General features: G+C 37.3%; 1 protein-coding gene across 3 annotated transcripts in view; it reads left to right on the top strand.

Annotated features, from left to right (window-relative positions):
- Nucleotides 1-10,024, top strand: part of PCMT1 (protein-L-isoaspartate (D-aspartate) O-methyltransferase) — a 34,906-nt gene continuing 24,882 nt past the window's right edge. For 2 of the 3 annotated variants that reach the window (XM_009646951.2, XM_035902352.1), the window contains exon 1: nucleotides 1-87. The gene's annotated coding sequence lies outside the window, so the exon portion shown is untranslated. Of the gene's footprint in view, nucleotides 88-8,852; nucleotides 8,950-10,024 lie in introns of those variants that run through there. The other variant, XM_035902351.1, reaches the window with a different exon arrangement.

Raw genomic sequence — 10,024 nt, 5'->3', positions numbered from 1 at the left:
CAAGGAGCTGCCGCGGGTACGGGCTCACGCTGTCGCCGAGCTTTCCGGTGACAGCCCGGCGTTTGGTGGTTCTTGTCCTTACCGAAGGTTTGTGCCGTCCCCGTACTGCACGTGGGAGGTGTTGGGCGGGTGTTCTTCACGGGTGTACTTCAGTGCAAGTCCGCAGGGTCGTTTGTGTCCGATCCAGGCTGAGAGGACCGGGCCATAATGCCTTCCCTGTTCAGAACTTCCATTTTTCATATTAGCCTGGGATTAATCTGTATTAGGTACGCTTGTAGTGGCTCTTCTCTTTACTTCTGGTCTTTCCCTTCCTCTCCTTGAGTCCGTGCCCTGGACATAAAAGGGTGTAGATTTGGAGCCTGTATTAACGGCAGTTGTCTCCTGTTCTAGTGATGCTGCAAGACCACAGACAACTGTACCTGTTTGGCCTCCTTGTTATTTTGGAGACGTAGGAGAACCATCCTTGTTGTTTTCTCCAGTCTGCTTCTCTTAGATCCCCTGATCCCATGGTCTTCTCCAGTATTTTCTTTTGCCACTCTTTTGAGAACTGTTCCATCTGGTAGAGCAATATATGCTGAAGTGACTTCCAATTTCATTGTAAAAACCGCATATTTAACAAACAGATAACTTTTCTACTTGTGAGAGTTGCAGTGTGACTTTTTTGTTTTGTTTTGCAACTGTAAGGGCTAGAAATACTGTTTTAGTGAAATTCCATTCCCTTATGCAGCAGGGGAAAAAATTCTGATGTGAAAATGAATGTCGAGCTCTAAAATATTTTCAGAAAGTGATTATTGCCAGAATTGTCTATGGCTCTGAGAACCTGAAGGCAAGACTGATTTCTTTGCTGAAGAAAACAATGGCAGTGTTTTTCAACACATGGAAACTATTTAGGGCTTTGCAAATAATCATAATAATAACAGTGAAGAAACTAGAAACCATTATAGTTAGTGCGCAACAATAGTAGCATAGGAAAAGGAAAGTAAACTAGAAGTGTTTATTATTGTAATCTCAAAATATACAGTGACGGTAATTACCTGGAAAATTACAGTCTATAATTTCCTCACCTCTGTTTTGCATATGTATGCCAAAATATTTTGAGGGGTGTTAAGTAGTGGATTGGAAATAAAACGTTGTGGAGGCACAGAGGCTTTTGATCTTGCAGCAAGATTGTGGTGTTGGCCTCAGCGGGACCCCAGCGACAGTGTAGGGCTTTATCAGTGCAGAGCAGTTGCAGGATTAAGACCATAACTTTTAAATCAGAGTTCTGCAGGGAGGATGATACCTTGTTGCTAAAGTTGGGAACAAGTTTAGAAGAAAGTATCGTTCTATGTGATATATCATCCTCTCGGATGTTTTTAACAAACTTAAAAATCATTGGTTACAGAAAGACTAATATGTTCTAGAGAATTCCTTTTGAGTAGTAGATCCTTCAATGTATTTAACTTTTTTCTCTAAAAGCAGCTGAGCAGCATAGCGTTTTTAGCATTTTTATGCCAGAAGGAAGAATGTAAGGCAGATGAGGTTAATTTGATGTTGTCTGGGTCTTTATCTTGTATGTAATTTAGTAACCCGAGTGTGTAATTTAGTGTGTAATTCTTATACTTAAAGGAAATAATGCAGGTTGTAGTGACACAGTGTGCTTTCTTCTGCAACAAAGCCTGGTTGAGTGGTTCTCGCTCCTGCCCAAACGCCGCTGGTCTTCTCTTCACTGTGCTTATAGAACTGCTGCTGAGGGAGGGTGTGTTGTAAGACTGGGTCACTTTCTCATTGACCCCCTTGCAAAACACTGAGGTTTAAACTCCTTGGTATCTGTAAGCTGTTGTACCGTTGTGGCTAGAGAAGCAGTGAACTTTGCTATGGGTATAAGTGGGCTGGGGAGAACGGGAGCTTCTTAAACTGGTTTTGTTTCCAAATAAAAACATCAATGGAAAACTCCTGTAGGCTACATATTCTTTTCCTTTAAAACAGCTATAAAGATTATTCTTCATTGAAGTTGTTATTGACGCTTACTAAAGCTTCTATTTTGTGGCAATAAAGTGCTCTGATTTCATGAAACTATTAACATATGCTCATTGCTCATTTCACCGTTGCCTTAACTATAGAATTAGAATTAACTTTTCTGAAAAGGTAACAGTCATTGTGTTAGAGCAGGGCTAAGTGCTTTTATGTATTTGCATGCAGATTTAGACAATTATTCTTTCTAAGTCTTATCTGTGCTTTCATGTCTCATAAAGGGACAAACTAATGAAGAGGCCCTAGAACTCTGCATATTTTTTAGTGCATACTTAGAGATAAGCAACTGAAGATGGTTCCATGACTTTTTGTTTTGTTGTTTTGCTTTTTAGCTGCTTGTTGCATTGTAAACATGTTCTTGCACCATTAATTTGAGGCATCATAGATGCACAATTTGACATACACAAAATAAACTCGCTTAAAATGCACTCTTTTCTTCACAACAAAAATGCTGGCCTTGAATGTGCTGTTTCCACGAGGTGTTCAGATGCTTTGTTTCCCATTGGTTCCCGAAACTACTTCTCATTTTAAAAAAAAAGACCTTTTTTTTTTCTCTGAATGTTTGATTCTTCCAGCATTAGAGCTATTTAAATAAAATATTTTTCACCTTTACAGAGTAGTTATTTCAATCTTTGCTTCTTCCTAACTGAAAATAGATGAACCACATGGCAGCAAACTTGAGCAAACTTTCCCTCTAAAAGTATTTAAATTAATTAACATCTTTTAGCAGACAATGCTTCTAGGAAACTATCTAAATGCAGGTTACTGTAGGGTTAGAAATCATGCTAAAAGTAGAAATAATTGACTGTATTTAAATACATAACTGACTGGAGGGTTTTTTTGTTATAACTTACTGTATAGGGATGCTGAGAAAGCAAGAAAAGACTGGGTAATTGGTGACTTATTTACTGTTACATTGCTTGGTTGAAGATCTTTGGATTCTAAATCTGTATCTCTCTTTATCTTCAGTTATCCACTGTTCTCTCATCTCACTATTGGGTTATTCTGATCTCCTTCTGTCTTTCATATCTGGGCTCTTGCCAAGTCCTGTTACATTACATGCCGACATCTTAGAAATCAGCTTTTCTTCCCCACCTGCAGAACTGAAAAATTGGTCCCTGTCCAACTCACAGTCCATCAAAGTTAATTAAGTTTCCTTATCACACCTCCCATTCTTTCCTCCAATCAACATGTTATGCTGCTTATTTCTCTGATCATGCTGTGCCAATGGTGCTATAACCACATGTACATGCTTTTGAATCCACATTGCCAGGTGAAAGTGAAGGTGAATTAACTTGACTGTAGCTAAAGTGCTGCACAATGTTGTTAACCATCTGTGGGCTTGTTTCCTGCTACACTCTTTTCTCTTCCTCCTCTAATAAACTTGTATCACAAAAGTTAGCAACTGTAACTTCTGAGATACCACAAATTCCATAGAATTTCATGCTTCACTTGAGACCAGATTCCTAATTTTTCGGTGTGAATGGTGTTTTGAATCAGTATATATTCAAATATTGTCAGGCTTTGCAGATTCTATTCTTAGACATGCTGAAGATATTTCTCTGAGCATTTTATTATTTAGATGTTAAATAATTTAAAATGACATTTGGCAAGTTTCATCATAGTGAAGGCTTATCTACAATGAATCTGCACTTTTGTTGCAGGTTTCTCACTGCTGAGGACAAATCTCTTTGGGAACTGCCATGAATATGAAGGCATTGAATATGGCATTGCTAAGCCTGAGCTAGGTTTGGCAAGGACTAAACATTGGTTTTGTTGGGTTTTTTTGTTTGGTTTTTTTGTGTTTTTTTTTTTTTCCCCTACCATGTCATTTTACTTGTTTTTGTCCAAATCTCTTCTACGTCTGGCTAATTTTGCTCAAGAAAGAGTAATGTAACTTGGATGAATATGAAGAAGGGAGATAGCAATGGAAAATTAGACCAACAAAAACCACTTAACCCAAATTTAATGTCTCCACTGTGCAAGCAGTTATGCTGCCTGTTCTGTGCATTCAGTGAACACACTTTCTTTCAAAATATATGTGGTATTGGGGCTTGAGTGACTAAGCATTGTAAATCATGGCCGGATAGCGGAACAGTTGAAAAATGAACTTTTTTTAATTAAAAATTAACACATCTGCTGATATGTTAGTTTAAGAATATCTAAAACTTCTTAAATTTAGTTAATGTCTCGGGTGGCATCAAGTTGAAATCTGTGATGCTATTTTTTTGAGCATTGAGGGGTTTTTATTTTGTTAGCAAGTTAATTTCAATAACTGCCTAAAAGGGTTCCCATGAGACTTTTTTTGTTAGTGATTTAAGTATTTGTAGTGATTTATCCATGTCAGTGAAATGTTTTGAAGGAATTGCTACACCCTTGACCTTTTATGAGGGAGGCTTTCACGTAAATCAAGACAATATCCCAGAAAATAAGAAAAGTTAACAGAAAAGAAACATAACTTTGAAAACATTAATCAAATTTTATCTGTGTGTAAATTAAGATTGTGTTCTTAACTGGTTCTTTGTTGTGGGCATATCTTTTTTCCCCCTGAATGTTAGACAAGGTGTCAATGTAATGTTAAAAACATATCAGTTCTTTCTCACAACAACCCCAAAATGCAGTGCAACAAAGTCCATATCCTCAGTTGTCCAGGAAAACAGGAGACCATGTTTTTGGCTGCTTATTTATATAACAACACTTTGTAATCAGTCATTTTAATTTAAAAATGTTTAGTTCTTTTTGTTGATTGAAGATTTTTATTTTTTTTTTTTTGTCTCTGGTTGGGTTTAATGGCATAATATTTTTTTTTTTTCTGATAGTCTGAAGCTGCCTAATAATCCATAGTAAAATGAAAATAATTTTGCAAATCTGTCCATTACAGGTGATTACTGTTGCTTGTGGGCATGTTCAAAAGAGGGAATCTCATGTTTTAGTTTCAATATAACTCCAAGTATTTCTTTTAATGCTACTGTTTCTTTCATCCTGATGTAGTACTAAGAGCTATTAGTAAGCTTGGAAAGAAACGCATGTTAATGTTCTTTTGAATGATATTTTCTGTGAATATAATAACTCAAAGTCATATTTTTTTAGTGTTATGATAACAGTTCTTTTTAAGTAAAAATGTTCTTAACTGTTGCAAGATGAGGTTCATTTTATTCATGTTTTTAATTTTGACTTAAATTACCAACTTTTGACAAAAATGGAAAAAACTCTTTTAGAGCTTGAAACCAGTATATTTTTGGAATGACACCTCTCCTGGACTGGTTGACTTGTAGTTATGTTTTAAGACTTCAGAGCCTGAATACTGCTACATTGGAATTGAGCACAAAATAGTTTTAAATGCTTGCACTATCAGAATCTAAGAGATGGTCAGACAAATATAACTTCAGAAATTCTTCCTTATTCCTGCAAGCGTGACAGCTTTGTGTCATTTTGTTCTAAGAGTTGGGGTCACGTTTTGCTGATCTTTTGATCTTCCTCAGCTTTTGTATAATACTAGTGCCTTTTTAAATGAAACTGCCTTCATAATAACATGCTGTTCGTGTGGTCTGTCTGCTGGTCTTGTCATTGTTGGCTTTTCTGAAAACATCAGCAAAGCGGTTGTGTGGAATCTGCTCGATAAGGTGCAAGATGCGCAGCATCTGCCTTTCTTTAAAGATCTGCTAATGCTGTTGAGGTAGTCTTGCCTCATGCCTTACTCTGTGGAGAGTTGCTTATCTGTCTGTCCTATCCAGCTAAGTTTATCTTAATTAAAAAATGTTGCAGAAGTTATTACTGATGGTTGTTGCCTCTTTGTATTGAACTCTTCAGTTTGACTTTCTGTGTGATGTGTAAGTGAAGTTCAGCCCTCTCCAGTGTAGAGGGATCAAGGTGTGTGCAGAGGTGAAGTCTCCCTCATCTGCACACAGGCATTAAAGTTTATTGGAAAGTGCAGTTCTGTGTTCTTGCAGGCTGAACCTGACCTTAGAGTCACTTTCTTCTTTTACGTACTCCCAAAAGTTTCTTCACTCAGCTGCCAATACGGATTTTGATGAAATCAATGTAACCATTTTGATAAATAGGATTACATTATGTACGGCTTTTGTGACAATGATATGCACTGTAGGACTATGAGCGAAGAACTGGCATGCCTCTGTCCACCCCCAGAGAAGAAAATGGTTAATACCAACTTTGCAGCGTTGGCCTGCAGTATGAGGGAGCAATACAGCTGTGGTTAGGTATGTCTAAATTAGTCATCTGCAGACTTTCAGATCCATGAAAATGAATAGAGAGCTCTTACCCATTATACCAAAATAAACAGGTTGGTTTTGAAGCTGATCATTATTGAATAGGGAAGGAAAGTAGAAGTGAAATTTTGGAGAGTAAGTTTGTGTTTATCTGAATCTTGCGGCTGCATATTAGTTTGTTGTGTTGAACCTAGCTTTTGGTTCTCATGTGGTTTTACCTCCGCATGTTCTGAGTAGCATTTAGATGCTAATTTAATATATATTTTTTAGTATTTTTTATTTTATTTTTAATTTTTGCCTCTTTGGGATTTTCATGGAATTCAATCTTTGTGTTTAATATCTGGACTTAGATTCATTCTGATGGACCCTTTCTTTCCTCAGTCTTTCTGTTCTTGTGTATCTGAACGACAGACTCTCAACTGGTTCCTTCTATGTAGCCATATGCAACATTCTGTTTGAATAATGTATTATTGTGAAGCCAAGTGATAGTGATAACAGATGTGCAGCAGAACATTTGAGGCAGATACTCTTGAATTATCAGCAAAGCACAAGGGGCTTGTATGTATGAGCAGTTTAAAAAAATGCTTGCAAACACCTACTTTAAGTTGCTTTGGTTTTTTGGTGGTTTTTTTTTTTTTTTTTTTTAGCACAAAGAGCTTTGTATGTTTGGGGGTCAGTGCCTTTTATTCTATCTTGGGATGCTGATCCATCACTTGTTGTTCAAAGTGCTTTCTTTGTCTTCATGGTTTACAGTGAAATCTTCCTATGCTCATTACTTAAATATAATTCTGTTAACTAAATTGTTTTCTTTCCCATCTTTTTTCTTCCTCTCCCCACATGAAAAGACACTGACCTTAAAACCATCAGTTGATCAGCTGCTTAAAACCAACTAACTTCACATTGCTTGGAAATCAGGATGTGGTTCTGTTCAGCCCACTTTCCTCTTGAAAGTTGTTAGCTGTTGTGCGTGGGTCAGATGGAAATGTCTGGAAACTGTTATTTGTCACCTGAGTAATTTTAATCTACCTGATATCATCTTTCATAATATAGAGCTGTATGTGCTTTGCATCATGCTTTAAGACCTCTGTATGAGTTGAAAATACCACTGTTCTGCTGAAAAGTCATCTTCGTAAGCAAAGTACTCTGCAGTGGTTATAGAGGAAGTAATCTGGGGAAAACTGGACTCTGGGGATGCTGAAACAGTCCCACAGTAAATGGTTGTGGGATCTGTATGAGTGTTTTGCTTATGTAAAGCCAGCAGCAGGAGGTGTTTGTGTGGCTGTTTATAGTTTGTATAGTAAGCTTGTGTGCTGGATTTTATCATGTGGTGATGAGACATCCTTTCTCTGATCTAGAAGCTAGTGTTGGTGTAAATGTTGACTGCTAGTATTTTATGGTTTGGTAGGAAACTTGTTTGATCAGCAGTCAGGTTACCATCAGTGATGTAAGCAGTTCTTTGAAAGACAACCACTTCGGTAATGCATTTGTTGCTAAATGAAAAGATAGGTTGTTTACTTGTTGCGAGTCCATCGTGTCTTTTCAGACTTTAGCTCTTTTTTTTCCTTGCTCTCTGACAGCCAACTGCCCAGTTTCCCAGGTTACTTTCAACAGTGGTATATTTCCACCTTCAAATCCAAGGACTGCTCTGTGAGCTCTTTTCCTGTTTTCATGGTGTTATTTGTGGAAAAGAAGCAGACCAGAGTGAGTTTTCAAAACATGCTCCAATTATGTCAAGTTGTCATTGCCACAGCCTCTGCACAGAGTAACTCTTGAACTCTGCAGGCTGCGTTCCACTCTTAAGTGGTTACTTTTCAGCTTCAGCCCTTTGAAGCTTAGGAGTTGTGCTGATATAACTCTAATAAACAGAATTTACTTTTGATTAAGCTGTGAGCTTGTGTGTTTGTGTATTAGCCTTTGCTTGTAAACACTTTATAATTGAATATCTGATTTGTTTGCAGTACTGATTTTTCAGAGCCTTGAAACCCAGCAGTATCCTTAAGGAGAGTCTTCTGTGCATGCTCTCATTGGAGAGGATAATCATATATTTAATATAATCATTTAATAGTGAATTATTTTCCTGCAATATATAGCTTCCTTTTAAGATTTAGAAAACATTTTGCATTGGCAGTTTATTAATAAATAATTTACTGTTGATTGTCTTGTGTTTTCGGCACTTAGAGATGGCATGAAATTAGAAAGTCGTCTTTGCAATATAAACTTTTATTAATTGGCTTTTTTAGGGGATATACTTGTTTTCTGGACTTCATTCAGAATCTGATAGAGACTTGTTCCAGACAGAATTAAAATCGTGGCAGTTGGTCATCTTGGGACTGCAGGAAGGAAAGGACTTTTTGTTGGAGTTCAGTACCTTGCAGTTGCTGTGTTTCTCTATATTCAACCATGAGACTAAGAAAAAAATCTTTTTGTTATCAACACAGAAAAAAAATACTACAAAGTCAATATTGACTTTACTGTTCAGGGCTCGATTGCTTAATTCCCACCTAAAACTTGTTGTTGTCTCCATTGTATAATAAGCAAAATTGAAAAGCAGACAATCTGTGGGGGGGATAATGTGATGCCCTGTAATTCCACGTTCATAGCTGAGAGGGTGTATTTTTTTATGAAGAGAGAGCACTATTCAATAATTGAAGTACATGGCTGAGACACAAGATCCAGCTTCTCGCCTGGTTCTGCTGGGGACTCAGTATAGGTAACTTGCTTAACTTTTTATTTACTGATGAAGAAGATGACACTAATCAAAGATTAGTCTAACAGTCAGCAAATCTCAGGAGTATTTGTTGAATGAGAGTGTCCTGAGTGCTCAGAATTTACAGAATATTAGTAGCTACCATTTCCAACTTTTTTTGCTCATTTCCTTGTCCATGTAAGCATCACACTTGATGAAGTTACATGTACTTGTGCTGAAACAAAGTTTTGTCCTTTGTTTTGCGCAGACATCCACAGATAATCTCTGCTATAGAGCTCTTACACTCTGATTAAACAAGTCAGGGGAAGAATGGGTAAATATAGATAAGTAAAGTAATAGAATGGAGGCAGAATAAAATTTGTAAATGCTGAGAGGTGAATATACTTACTGATACTCTTAAGTAGAAAGATGGCAGGAGTAGACAAGAGAGGTGGCAGGCATGGAGTTCTGTAGAAAGGGGGAATGGATTATGTGTATTGTGAAAGAAGAGTTTTGGAAGAAGCCTGCAGTCACAGCAGTGCAGAGAAGGTCCCCTGAAAACTAGAGGAGGTTCTCTACCTTACCGTAGGGCCCTGCAGTTGCTCTTCTGAGCTGGAAGCTTGATCTGTGTATTCTCTGCGTGGTTTTTTGTTTTTTTTTTTTTCCCCAAGGCACAAAAGGAAAGAGCAGATGGCTACCTATAGCTTCTAGAACGTATGCATCTATCTGTACAATGCACAATCTCAAGGAATTTATCACTGTTTTGGATCTTTCCTCAGTACTCCTCAGCTTCTGCCTTTTGACCTCCCTTCTGCCCCCCATAACCTTTATCTCTTCACTCCTGTTATAATCAGTTTTGCTTATTCTCCTGTGTCTCGTTTGTTTGTTTTTAAGTACACTTATTTTGGAGATACTGATTTCTTGTTGATACCTAATGAAAACGTAACAGTAATTCTGGGGTTTTTTTTTGTTTGTTTCAATGCTTTGTTCACAGAACTGATATACAACTAACTCCAAGTGGTCAGGGGAAAATTTGGGGGTTTTGTCTTTTGTTTTCCTTACTATTTATATTGGCAGTGCCAGTGTGTTAATGAATTGA

The sequence above is a fragment of the Egretta garzetta genome, unplaced genomic scaffold, assembly GCF_000687185.1.
Source record: "Egretta garzetta isolate BGI_Z169 unplaced genomic scaffold, ASM68718v1 scaffold139, whole genome shotgun sequence".
Classification (NCBI taxonomy): Eukaryota; Metazoa; Chordata; class Aves; order Pelecaniformes; family Ardeidae; genus Egretta; species Egretta garzetta.
The sequence above is the reverse complement of the archived record's forward strand: the minus strand, read 5'-3'. Positions and strand labels throughout refer to the sequence as shown.